At 38.7% G+C, this 14,242-nt stretch overlaps 1 protein-coding gene and 3 long non-coding RNA genes across 13 annotated transcripts in view; 2 read left to right on the top strand and 2 right to left on the bottom strand.

Annotated features, from left to right (window-relative positions):
- itpr1b (inositol 1,4,5-trisphosphate receptor, type 1b) overlaps positions 1–751 on the bottom strand; it is a 437,606-nt gene extending 436,855 nt beyond the window's left edge. For all 10 annotated transcript variants that reach the window (XM_077530278.1, XM_077530281.1, XM_077530280.1 and 7 more), the window contains exon 1: positions 570–751. The gene's annotated coding sequence lies outside the window, so the exon portion shown is untranslated. The remainder of the gene's footprint in view (positions 1–569) is intronic.
- Positions 752–3,836: 3,085 nt separating this feature from the next.
- LOC144024165 (uncharacterized) lies at positions 3,837–5,880 on the top strand. Its single transcript, XR_013284694.1, has 3 exons — positions 3,837–4,098; positions 4,539–4,769; positions 5,039–5,880. It is a non-coding gene; the product is annotated as an uncharacterized LOC144024165 (long non-coding RNA).
- LOC144024166 (uncharacterized) lies at positions 5,456–6,755 on the bottom strand. Its single transcript, XR_013284695.1, has 3 exons — positions 6,414–6,755; positions 5,958–6,044; positions 5,456–5,876 (listed from the first exon to the last, which is right to left on the bottom strand). It is a non-coding gene; the product is annotated as an uncharacterized LOC144024166 (long non-coding RNA).
- A 2,321-nt stretch (positions 6,756–9,076) lies between these two features.
- Positions 9,077–9,956, top strand: LOC144023397 (uncharacterized). Its single transcript, XR_013284544.1, has 3 exons — positions 9,077–9,102; positions 9,626–9,682; positions 9,821–9,956. It is a non-coding gene; the product is annotated as an uncharacterized LOC144023397 (long non-coding RNA).
- The last annotated feature ends 4,286 nt before the right edge of the window (positions 9,957–14,242 follow it).

Consider the following 14,242-nt stretch of genomic DNA (forward strand, 5'->3'; position numbering starts at 1 on the left):
TTTATATATATATATATATATATATATATATGTGTGTGTGTGTGTATGCACTTGTCCCTTATTTTGGGATGAGAAAGTTGGCAACCCAAACTACATGGCAGGCTGAGGCATGTACCGATGAATTAAATAGTCTGAATCTGTTTTTTTCCACTAAAATTAATGCACTGTAAAGCCTTTTGGTGAATTTACATAGCATTTCTCACTCCACGCTTCCATATAGCTCAAGCAATGCATTGGTTATTATTATTTAAGTGAGCTAAAACATATTCACATAACTGCCATCAACAATAAACAGAGAGCGACACAAATCTAACATTCACATTGTCGATGCAGCTTTCTAGATTTCCCTGTTAACATTTCCTTATATTCTATATACGACAAGTGGCTCCAAAACAGACACGGTCCAATTTTGAGTTTAAATTAATATGGGGCACATACATTTTAATTTAAAAAAATAAAATATAAATAAAAAAAAATACACAAACAAACAGCTATATCAGAGATGCGTGGGCTACTTCCTTCACTAGGATGCTGAAAGCAGATATTAAACTGGAAGGACACATCATTACCTGGGCAAAATGAAGTGAAGGCAGCAAACCAGCGAAAGAAACAGCCGCTAATTAGGTCAGGACAGGATCAATTCCAACGCGCTATCCTCGGTTAAGCCCCCATGGCGGTAGAAGTCCAGGTAGGGAGAGAGTGAACGGTGGCGGTATTCTGACAGCCCAGCCAACGTTCAGCAACAATCGGCTTCCACTCCTCCACATGTCACTGATTGCCCGCCCCTTCCGTGGCTATTTATACTGCAGCAATGATCCATGGGGAATGTAGTTCTTTAAGGCAATGTTCAATAAATTGCCACTCTGGGATGAAACGTTGAGTACATCGTTTAACTGTAGGACATTTCAGAATGTTTAAGAAGTTCTCAGAAGAAAATAGGAAGAGTAGTGTACAGAATGCTATCCATTTCAGCGTCAAAAGAGCAGGTCTGTATTTGACTATTTGTACCATTAAACCGAGAAACAGAAGTGTAACATCCATCCATCCATTTTCTAAACCGCTTGTTCCTCACAACGGTCGCGGGGGTGGGGGGTTGCTGGAGCCTATCCCAGCTGGCTATGTGCAGCAGGTGGGGTACACCCTGAACTGGTTGACAGCCAATCGCAGAGCTATCTTAACTTTCTAATGCACATAACACAATTATAAACACATTTATCTATTTGTTTATTATGACATTAATTTAGTTATGTGAAAAAAGTAACTTTACGTAGCTGCAACAACAGTTTATTGCAATCGGCCATCATTGTTTCCATTTTCGTATAACGCTTTGAGGTTGGAACTGGGAGAATCCAAGTGGGAGATGACCAACTTCCCACATTCATCAAATGCAGCATTAGTCTGTATATCAACCATGTCTTCTTTTTGAATCTACGTACTGGTTGAAATGCTAAACTGACGTCCCTGGAATGACACAGAACGGTGTGTTTTCCAATGGTACTGTACGACGGAATGTAAAAATGTTTCATGTAGGTATGATGGCCAAGATGAAAACAAACATTATGTTGATAAGGTTCAAATTCAATAGAATCATGAAAAACAGGCCCTAAAAGCGCCGAACAGCTCCCCATGGTTCCAGACTAGAGACTGTCTTATTGTCAGAAACAGAAACACACTTGTCACGGTTTATAAAGGGGCGCCAAGCTGTGCATGTCAACCAGGGAAATAGTGTGAATTAATGGCCTTTTTTTTGGGCAGTCACCAATCACAAAAAAACAAACAAACAAAAAACACTCACTTCTGGACTAATTTTGACTTGCTGTTTATTGTTTTTTTTTTCTTTCTCTTTCTTCTTTTTGTTTTAGTTTGTTTAAAAACGTTTTGAGCATGATTTCATTTTTTTTTCTGTGCACCCAAACAAACCATCTTGTTGCTATGTGGATGAACCGGGCAGGTTAGAGGTTAGGCAATCAAGGTAATGATGTAAGACTTAGTACTCTTGTTTGAGCGATTTGGTTTATTTCTAGCTGACACATTAAAATCCCAGTCATGTGGTTCCCTCTGCTGTAACTGGAGCACACTCTTGGTGCAACAGATGACTCAAAAATGAAAGTATAGTCGATGAACACATCTCTGACATTTAGTGACATTAATGGTCACATATTTTTTTATGTTTTCCAGTACTACTTTAAATTGCAGTAGGATTCAGAATGGAGAAAGTGTGTCATTGTTTTAAATGATCAAAAAGAAAATATGTCTACCATGCCTGTGTTTTGATTCTTGACAAACAAGCCACATTCTTGTTTTGCATGTTAAATGTTGGTGGCTGTAGTTATTAAATTTTTATACCTAGAAAGAAACTACAAGTGAAAATGGGTTGCAAATCTTCTTGAATCATAATCACTCGCAAATTCAAGCATGACAAATGTGTTTTCTCACTGTGCATCATGCACATTCAAAGGCATCATCAGTTTCATGACATGGCAATATCTGAGGTAATAACCTGCCACCAACTATCTGCAGGCTTTTGCCACATTTGACACTAAGTAATGTTGACTGTAGAAGACCGAGTACTCAGTTGTCATGGATACAGTGTACAGAAGACTGGCTACCTCTGTCTAAAGAGAGGGGAAATAGGTGATGAAGCGTTATCAAAAACTGCTATGTTTCAACACGATCATTCTGAAGTGATAACATACACTATATATATACTATTTTCTGTCAGAATTTTCTTCCTTAAGGAGGAGAGAGTCTTTAACCCCGGGTTTTCACCGGATGCGGTTGCGGTGCGGTTGCGGTGCGTCTTGACTGCATGCTCCGGTCGCGTCAATTTTTTGGTCAATCCACACCGGCTCCGCACAGCTGCGGTCCGGCAGCTCCGTCGCCGCCCACTTCCCAACCTATTTCGCGGGACCGCGCGAGCGATCATGTGGCATTTCACAACGACAAACATACAGAAAGTCTGTGCTCAACAGAGAAGCAGAAAGAGAGGTGGACTTCTTTTGATTTAACCTTTTCTTCTTCTTCTGCTATGAGATTCCATGAGGCATCCTTTTTTTGGTTGTCCTTATAAAAAGGATGTGCCGTGTCATATATTATTTTGTGGTTTTCCACCTCCAATATAAACCTCTCCTCGTCCATGTTCGCTGGCGTCTAAACCGTGAATGAGCACATGGCCCGGCGACGCCCACGTCACGTTTTAATGAAAAGCTTGCGAAATAGGAGCTGGCGAGTGTTTTATTCTGAAAGGTAACCGGAAATTTATTTTGAAACTGCGTCGGTCTTCCTGTCCCGCTCGATGTGTTTTGTGCTAGCTTGCCATTTGCCGGCGTCCGGCAAAAATAGAAAATAGGTCTATCCCTGCGGAAGGCCTGCGGCACGCCGCAGCTGAGACGCAGTCGACACGCAACGCACCCGCAAGTGGTGTAAACTGCACCATTCGAATGAATGGAATCTAATTGCTTGCGTCGCCGGACCGCACCGCAACCGCACCGCAACCGCATCCGGTGTAAACCCGGGGTAAGTGGGATACATTAAAAGATCACAAGTTTGAAAGTTTGAATAAGTGGGGAGCATGACTTATTCTCCAACATGGAAACATAGTGAAGGCCTATTTTCTTCCACACCAGAACATCAAGAAACACACAGGAGACAGGGGGGGATGCTAAAAAAGTAGCAAGCATGGGGTACAGCTTTGTGAGAGTCAACCCTGTGCATGCATCAGAGTGAATATTCTCGTGCACTTTTAGGCCTTCCCCAGGCAGCCTGGCAGCCATGATGAGTGGGCACAGTGATTGGCAATAGGTCGCTTGCACATGTCGTCACTTCCGCCTCGGATTTCTCGTAGTCGCCATGCTGGGTGGCCTCCATTTACGTAGCGATTCGGTCTAACACGTATCTATCACGTTTGTTTTCTGCTTTTAAAATGGTACATTGTTGCTGCATCGTTGGCTGTTCGAACAAAGCCAAGGGGGAAAATGGTCGGTCTTTTTTCCGAATTCCGAAAATAATTAGGAACCAGGGCCTGGAGACAGAGGAGTGCGGACTCCGGAGGGAAGTCGTTACTTTGGGCTCGTGTGTGCAGCGATCACTTTGTGAGCGGTAAACTTGTTTACCTTTATTTAATGCATGAGGATTAATAACGTTTCGACCGCCCATATATGGGCAAGTTGCTTATGTTTTGGATTCATGAGCAAGCAAGTTCGGTAGTACAAGCTGGCTAGCGGACGTTAGCCGAAAGCTAACATCGAACATTTTCACCCAAGTAGTGCCAGTGCAAAGTGTTTACTGCTGAAATTGGATTGATTAGTCTTGGGCTTTTAATGCCGATAACATGTTTTTTGGTGGCAAAATGTAAACTTGGAAAAAAAAGAGACAGAAGGGGCTGATGCAAGAAAACAGACCCCCGGGGGTGATGCAAGAAAACAGACCCCCGGTAGCCTACACATCATGCTAAAGAACTTATTCACGGCCACCCTACTGCGGTAAAATAACCAGTCTTTCCATATTTTATTTGTTTATATATTTGTTTATTTTAACAGGTCGCCCTGCGCCCGTTTTTCTGTCCAATCATCCCGACTGGGCTCCAACATTAAAGTTGGGTCCCAAGTTACAACATCTATGTCTCAGCCCAGTCGGTGCCAAGATATGAACGTGCACAGGAGAGACAAGCAAAGAAAAGACGACTCGAAGTGGCAGAGATTGTTGCAGTTATGCAGCCAGATGGCTCCAGTAACCTGTACCCTCAAGTACTGCTGACATCATTGACTCTGGTATGCCACTCAGAATTCATTACGATATATTGTATGCATGAGTGAATGTATGTGTTTGTTTGTGTGTGTACACGCACCTTATATTTTAGAGACATTTGGAAGTGTTTATAGAAATAAGTATTTGCCTGTAGCAATGTTCATACATTAAAAAATGCAACAAAATGTGTACATTTCTTTTACACTGACAAAAAAACTATACTACTTTACTATATTAAACCTATTATTGGTACCGTATTTTTTTGTGATTTTTTATTTATTTTTTTCTTTAGGGATCTCATGCCACACCGACTTGATTGCCAATGACATGATGGAAACGAAGGCGAGCATCAAAGCATTGGAGGAGGACAACATGCGACTGTTTGTTTGGCGCTAATAAAGGCAGCGATTATACAAATTCTATTGTTGGGTTTGTTTACAAAGCTATACATAATACAAATGACAGGATTTGACTCAATGTGCAATATGGTCCCTCTTAAAGTAATGGCATAAATCTCTATTATTTCTAAAAGCACAAAAAATGAAGTGAATAATGATTAGATGTAGTAATTTCAGGGTTAAAAATTGAACTGTTAATTAATGTAGTTTATTTTAGCACAGGTGCCTACCATCCTGAGATGACGGTATGATGTAATGTTGATGGGGTACGCAATGACTTTCATTATGCTATGTACAGAGGAAAAAGTTGCTCTCTTTTAAATTTGTTTAATGTAAGACAAGTACCAGTACTGTGTTACAGTTTTCCCAATAATCCTTGTTTCACACTTGTCACAAAACCACTGTCCTTTTGGCAGTCTAGATTGGCACACTTCAAGTGATATCATTTGATTTTACAATCTGCTGCAGCACAAAAAACTACTTTATTCCGCATCTTTGAAGTACATGAGCAAGTGGTAGGTGACAGCGGCTGAGCAGGAACACTGGAAGTCCCCTGCTGATCTAGTAAATGCTCTCCCGAGCAGTTCAGGTAAGGAGGGGATTTTGGGAAAAAAAAACTCTGGCTTTTCCAACTGGCCAAAACGAGCGATCTGGGTGGACTCGCTCAATCACACTTTGTCCACACCACAAAGTCGCAGAAGTCCGTCCAGTTAAACTCATCTGTGCCTGAATCTGAAAATATTACAAACATTGTAATGAAAATATGAAACATAGAATTAAATAAGAAACTACAAAAAGTAAAGCCATACATACCTGGTAACACTATTGGTGTTGTCGTGACAAGTGATGGGAATTGTTGCCATCTGGCACCAGACAGAAATTGGGTGTTGTGACAGCCTCCTTAACCGTGAGATCATAAGAAAAGCTGTCAGTATGCTCAGTCGTTACCATGAACACGTTTTATTGTACTGGAAACTGAAACTAAAAATACGTCCTCTGAGAGTGGTTAACCTTAACCATTTAGAATAAGTTGATTAAGTAACATGTAACTAGTGAAAGGGTAGCATTAAATTTAATTAAGCCACGGGGAGGCTGTGCATAGTTACTTTTTATTCTTATACGCTCTGCCATATTTGCCTGTTATAAAATTGTTAGAAAAACCACATCAGGTAAACCTAGCTGTGCATGTAAACACAATGATAACAGGAAGCCTGAGAACAAATCAACATTTTTGTGTGCAGAATTACCAACACCATGTGGTTTACTTACGTGCAACAGCAACCGTTTCTTCTGATGCGATGTTAAAGTTTACACTCTGTATCCACCCGCTTACAAAATAATTGTAAGCCTCCAGGGATTTGTTGGCGTGTTATGGAGCATGTTGTCAACACGAGGTAGGGAAAGATGTCCAGAGATGTCACATTTGGCCAGCAAGCTTTCTCCGTCAAAAAAAAAATCACCCTTGGTCAGGACGTAATTAGGATCAATCCCGCCACACAGAGACACCTTCTGCCTGTATCGTTGTTTTTGATCTTCCGGTAAATCGTGAAAATACTGCGAAAATTACATCAGGTTGATAAGCTCTACCGTGTAACTCGCGAGTGTACCTTGTGAACCGGCGGACACCCAATATGGCGCCCGAAGGAAAAGCTCCCATGATGCATTACGATGTGCAAGCGACCTATACTCTTGTCTGTGTCTGATTGAACATGTTTGCAAACGAACCCTTGCTTGGAAAAGTGATTTCAGATCTTTCTTTTTGTGCTTATTCAAAACTGACAATGTGTGGATGAGTGAAATCAGGATAAATCTTGCACAAGCTCACTTTCCTCCACAAGACCATAAACAGTGTGACGGCTTTTACTGCTATTCCAGATCTGGGACAGTGACCCACTAAAGTCATAGTGCCACTGGGGGAAAAACCACCATAGTTAATGGGTTATCCGTCATTTTGAACTAAAAGTAGAATGATGATGATACTAATACCAAGCATTGTTCAGCTTTAAAAAAAAAAAAAAAAAAAAAAAAAAAAAAGACTTTTACATTTTAAACTCTCAGTCCTCCGTTCTGCTTGTTGCTCTGAGAACATAGTCCTGGTTTTCTCAAGTTCACTACAGAATGTGAGGTACAGGATAGAACTACATGGTGTGAACTGTGAATCAATGCACCGTGAAAATACTTGACATTATATCCCTAGCCCTGCAAAGTGTATGAGAAGGTCACACCAACACAAGTCCATTATCAACTGTCTGCCAGGCTCTTGCCGTGCAGTAACTGCGAATTACCTCATGTCCCTTGCGAAGGTCCATTGAGTCTCAGTCACGACTTAAGAGGTTTAACTTTAATTCCACCTGAACACAGTGTTCACACATGAACAAGTGGTTGGCAGCAGATTCACCTCAAGGAACTGTCACATCTTCTTCTTTTGTCTTTTCTTTGAATTGAAGAACACGTTAAAATTTTTCTTGACACCCACAATGTCATCATACAGCATGTTTATTGATGCAAAGTGTATGCTGATACGAAAGACACTAGAGAAGACCATGAAAGCACCCTGAACTAATGTAGCAAATGTCCTCACTAAAAATAAGACAATTATGCTGGTTTAATGGCCTGCATATTCCCCTTGGAAAAAGGATTATTAGACCTGGGATATTGTAACTAGGCCTTGGCATTTTGCTGTGTAGGAAAAACAATTTTCTGGGTTAGGGTTAGGGTGGAGCTAGGGTTAGGGTTAGGGTTTAGGGTGCGGTGGAATAGCTGTTAAACATTCTTCCCATTCTACCTAACCCTAACCCTTCACCTCTAAGCACAAAAGAAGTCCTAAAAATGACAAAACGAAAAATATACTGTCTTCAATGATACTGGGGAAACAGAGAGAAAGATTCCTTGTCGTACCCTGAGTCGATGGAAAAAAAGGTAGGCTACATTATGTGCGCGTAGCCTATGAGTTCATCGAAGCTAAGCTATTTTATGCTAACTGTAGCCTGGACACGATGCTCGTGTGCTGTACTATGCTATGCTATCAGTGTGTGCATGAAGTTAACACGACTCAGATATAAAGTCTGTGCTACACATAGGCTGTATTTATACATCTATCGTCCAGTATTTTAACATCTATATCGTTAAAACTGTTTGAGGAAAATAAAGGACATTCAATTTAACACATTCACTGCCAGCCCAGCAAAAATGCATTATTTGACGTCTTTTTCCGTCAATTGCAGTCAATGAGTTAAGATGAGATGTAACCAAAATTGACGGATTTTTAAGCAAAAATGCATTATTTGATGTCTTTTTCCGTCAATGGCAGTCAATGAGTTAATGAGCATTCTTCACAAAGAACGGACAGGGTAAGTAGAATACACTTGAAAATTAATATAATTGTTTTTTTGTTTTTTTGTTTTTTTCTCCACTATAGGCCGAGTAATTTTTTTTTCTTTTTTCCCCTTTTCTACTATTACAGTATAATTTTTCACATTCACTAGAGGGGACAAAGCCATCCACATCCACCAATGAGCAGGTATGTCTGTCAATTATATTGAAAATTGTTTATCTTTATATTTTACTTTACGTTTTATTTTTTAGGATTTGAACCTTTTGACATGTCCTCCAGAGCCAGAAGAGATTTTATCAGAAATATAGGTATATAAAACATGTGCTTTAATATACAGACCCCCCCCCACACACACACACACACCCGCGCACCCCCACACACACGCACACACACCTCACAATAGAAAAAAAAAATATTACTTTCATTTTTAGGATGTCAACCTTTTGTCTTGTACTCCCGAGCCAAAGGAACAATCTTCATCAACCGTGCAGGTTTAGATGAGTTGCATTACTGTTTAGATCTATTTATCATCCATGTCACAGTGGAGTAGTGATATTTAATTGTTTTTAGGAATTCTGCCTTTTGCCACACCTTCCACCCCATAATGAGATGCTCTCATCAGAGGTACTGGTATTAAAATTGTTCAGATGACATATACATTTTTTAACCTGTATCTGGTAATGGGACAATACCATATATTTTAATTATTTAAAGGATTTAACCCTTGTACATGTTCCAGAGACACAAGGAGTGCCTTTACAAGTAGTACAGGTATATAATTACAGTATTAGTAGTACAGTGCATCTATCTCTCTGTCTATCTATCTATCTGTCTATCTATCTATCTATCTCTCTATCTATCTATCTATCTATTACTGTTACTAGTATTTACTCTTCCAACTACCTAAGTAATAATTTAGTCCTATTTTAGACCAGACAGTGATGTTTTGGAGCAAATCCTGGCAAAGTTTAGATCCACTATGTTCCTAATTTAATTATGATGGAATCATAGTACAAAAAAAATATTTAGTGTCAAAGTGTCAGAAACATCAGCTTACCTTGTTGCATGTGAAATGTCACTAACATGACAGCAAACACATATTAATTGAAAGTTATACTTCTTAAATCACGCTTTTTCTCACTTACAGGATAATACTATAACACCAGTCACAGAGTCCACAGAAGGGTGGCCAACTTATGAAGAGGTACCATAAGAAATTTAGCAGTAATGCATGTGATATTTTATAGTATTTTTTTTTATGAATATGCGTGTGACTGTGATAGTCCCATTGTCAATACATAGTCATTTTTAAAAGTTTTTTTTTTTTTTTTTTTTTTAACAGAATGCACCAAGATCCGCACCAGATGCATCTTGGCTGAGCATCCTTGCCTTCTCTCTGAAACACAAAGTAACTGGGGCTTTGATGGAGGATTTGCTCAAACTGTTAAGGTTATGCAGCCCTGATTGTGCCACCTTTCCACGTAGCAAGTACATGCTGGAGAGAGCTTTTAAAGACTGTGGTAAAGTCAGAATACCATCACTACTGTGGAGTGTGTAGCTCTTATATTGGCATCTCTGAAACTAAGGACAATGAATTAAGATGTAGCACCTGCTTGTCAACTGTACCTGTAAGTCAGAACATTGAGATGGGAAATTTCTTTGTTTGTTTGCCTTTGAGGGACCAACTCCAGAGTCTCTTAGAAAATCAGCCCATTATGAACAGTGTGTCACAGCAAAACAGAGACGTTTTTACTGATATCTATGATGGGAAGTTGTACAAACGTTTGAAATCTGTTAGTGATTCTTTTGTGTCACTGTCCTTCAATTGTGATGGTGTACCTGTATTTCAGTCATCTAAATCATGGCCATTACTGTGCTGTATTAATGAATTACCTCCCGAGATAAGAGATAAGCATGTTCTATTATTTGCTTTGTGGTTTGGCTCATCTAAGCCAATAATGACCAGCTTTCTCCAACCTTTTGTAGAGGAATGTAAAAGTCTTGCCCAGACTGGCCTTTCTTGGCATGATCCAGCAGATAAATCAGCTAAAACTGTAAAGTTGTGCGCCATTTGTGATGCAGTAGCACGGCCGTTGTTACAAAATTTCAAACAGTTCAATGGAGAATATGGATGTAGTCAATGTCTTCATCCAGGTGAACAATTAAGGAAAGGTAATGGTACCGTGAGAGTGTATCCTTTCAAGGAGGGCGTTCCTGAACTTCGACAACATGATACAATGGTAGAAATAGGTCAAATAGCCAGAAATAATCGTCACAGTGTTTTGGGTATTAAGGGCCCATCTCCAATAGTTGACTTGACACATTTTGACCTCATCAACGGTGTGGTTCCTGATTATATGCATTGTGTGTTGCTGGGGGTTTGCAGACAAATGTCCACTTTATGGTTTGATTCCAAATATTATAATCAGCCATGGTACATTGGATTGAACACCGCAGGAGTGGATGAAAATTTACTGGCAATCAAGCCTCCGAGCACTTTTTCACGAAGCCCACGGTCTATTGTTGAGAGAAGGTTTTGGAAAGCACATGAGTGGCAGAACTGGCTATATTATAGTTTGTCAGTCCTAAAGGGCATACTCCCTAGCAATACTCCCTTTGTCATTGGGCATTGCTTGTGGTGGGTGTGAGCATTTTGTTAGGGTCACAGTTTAACCAAGAAGACATTGACCATGCAAGAAACTCCCTTGAGCTTTATGTAAAGTCTGTTCAGTATTTGTATGGTGATGGGCAAATGACATTTAATGTACACTCACTCCTACATTTGAGCAATAGTGTTGAGAACTTGGGCCCTCTCTGGGCCCAGTCAGCTTTCATGTTTGAAAACTATAATGGGTATTTGCTTAAGCAAGTAAAAAGCAGCAATGCAGTATCTCAGCAGATATGTAAAAGAGTCGCTTTGTCTCGTGCATTGCCACAAATAGCTAATGCATGTGCGCTAAGTGAAGTGTCACCTGAAATGAAGTTATTCCTCCAAGAAATGACCTCAACTAAACATCAAGTAAGAAATGTAGCAAGATTTGACAAAGTGACAGCTCTTGGGGTACCAGAGATAGGAAAAGTATCTGAAAATGACCTGATAGCATTGCATGGTTTTGTAACCCCAGGCTCCATTGTTCGATATTATAGCAGAATAGTTGTTAACGGAGAGGTCATTCACAGTGGTGCTTATGCAAAGACAAAGAAGAGAAACAACAGTGTGGTGATTTTGAAAGATGGACACATTTTCAAAATTTTATATTTTTGCAGTATGAATGAAGATCAGCATTTATATGCAGTAGGCAAGATTGTAAATTGCACTGGACAGAAACTGGTTAGAGGGAAGACTGTAAAAACCTCATTGACCTTTGTTGAGACTGTTCATTTTCCAACTGGCTTTGAAAGAGCTATTGATAGCAATGAAATAATAAGACCATGTGTTTACATAAATTGTGAATCTGGGCCTATTGTTTGTGAAACTATCATGACATACTATTGTTAAGAACAAAAATGAGATTGTGTTGTACAGTATTGTAATAAAATTGTGATAAAATTAAAGTATGTTTTAAGTTAATAAAACAAAAATTATTGTAATACATAAATGCATTTCATGAATATTTGACTTTTTATTGTTTGTATTCATTTTGATTTATCAGAGTAAATTTAGTTGATTGTGTACATACTGTTGTGCTCATAAATTTACATATATAGCTGAGAGGTATGTAAACTTATGAGCAACTGTACAAAGTTTATATTTGAGCTAGAGCTGTCAAACGATAATTTTTTTTAAATCAGATTAATTACATTTTAGAATTTTGATTAATCACGATTAATCACTTAATTTAATTAATTTAATTTTTTAAACATTTTTTTTCCCAAAATTTAAAGAGCACCTGCTATGTGTTAATTCTTTTGACTTTTAATGTTATAAGGACGTCTTCAACATTTTTTGAACCACTGCGCACACTCATCATCTTTTTCTAATCAGTTAATTACTTGCATAATTTAAAATGGAAAAAAAATACCCCGATAGTTTGCCATGAACAAATATTCTGAATGTCATACGCAAACATTTATTCAATGCTTTAATAAATGTAGTAAACACAAACTGTGCTACCTTTAACACAACCATCTGCCGTCAGCTAAAGGATCATCTACGGTGAAAATTAATAGTGAGATGAATCTGCGTTAATACATGATTAATGCGATAATTTCTTGTGATCAATTAATTAGTTAGCGCTTTAACTTTGACAGCCCTAATTTAAGCACATCTGTACATGATGGCATGCCAATGATGCCATATTCATTTCCACAAGAAAACCTATCTGGACAGCAGTAATATAATTTCAGTAGGATCTTTTTATGCAAAATATATAAGACTTTTGGTATTGCATTGGGCATGTACTTTTGGTATTGCATTGGGCATGTATGGCTACACGAAGATGTGAAACATACATAAATTGTATGCATTTTGTATTCGGGAGTTTTGTGACATATGAAATCTACATAGAATTCTGTTATAACAGATACAATTCATATGCAATTTTTTAGACAACTTTTTCATATGCATGCATATACCCCATTTCATTTGTTGACGTACGCCGCCGTGCTTTGTTTACATTCGCTTCCAAAATGGTGGATGACGTGATGCATCGCCGTGATCATCTTCATGTGTACATTTTACGACGCTTAACGGTCCCAACAGTTTTAAACATAATCTAAATGTCCTGTATAACACAATTATTTATTGAAACAATTTGAACCTATGAACTACAGTTTAAACTTTCCAACATTTACTGCTTGAATATTCAAGTAGGAACGTATCGTAAAGGAATGAACTTGCGCAGCACTGATCAGCCAGCGTCATTAAAACTTGATAGATTCTGCGATTAATTAAATTAATCACATTTTGTAATTTTGATTAATCATGATTGATTAATCACTTAATTAAAAAAAGGCCTTTTATCAACATTATTTTGCATGCAAAATTTGAAGAGCACCTGTTGTGTTAATTCTTTATACATTTAATGTTATGAGGACTTCTTCAACATTTTTTGATCCACTGCACACTCTCCCATCCTCCTACTTTTCTAATTAGTTAATTACTTAGTCGCATAATTTAAAATGAAAAAGACAGACCCAATATTTTGACATGAATGTTCTACACAAACATTTATTTAATGCTTTACCTTAATGCATGTAGTTATGTTTATTGCTCAAACACAACCTGTGCTACCTTTAACATAACCATCCGCTGTCAAGCTAAAGGATAATCTGCGATTAAAATTAACAGTGTGATTAATCTGCGAGTTTTTTCTTTCCTTTTATATTTGTTTTTCATTTAATTTTTGAATTACAGTATATTTTATATCCATTTTTATTTTCACTCTTTTGTTTTGGAATTTTTGGTCCTCCGTAGAACAATACTCAATTACAATAGTCCAGACGGGAAGTTATTAGGGCATGGATGCAGGTTTCTGGGGCAGTGGCGTCCTGAGAGTCCTGACCTGAGGAAGACAGCTGACGTGGTGACCGATTTGGAAAGAGATGGTGTAGTCCAGAATAAAACCCCAACGTTGTGGGCCTCAGAAGAAATGTGGATTGAGCAAACATCAACGTTAATGGAGATGTCTCTTTGTGATTGACAGGCAATCACTGCAGGTTGTGCTTCGTCTCTTATAATAGATCAAATAGGATAGGTGCCACATCTTCCCTTTAAAATTCCATTGACAGATGAGGCCCTGTCGATTCATTTTACTTCTGAACC

Source organism: Festucalex cinctus, chromosome 8 (genome assembly GCF_051991245.1).
Source record: "Festucalex cinctus isolate MCC-2025b chromosome 8, RoL_Fcin_1.0, whole genome shotgun sequence".
In the NCBI taxonomy this organism is placed as follows: Eukaryota; Metazoa; Chordata; class Actinopteri; order Syngnathiformes; family Syngnathidae; genus Festucalex; species Festucalex cinctus.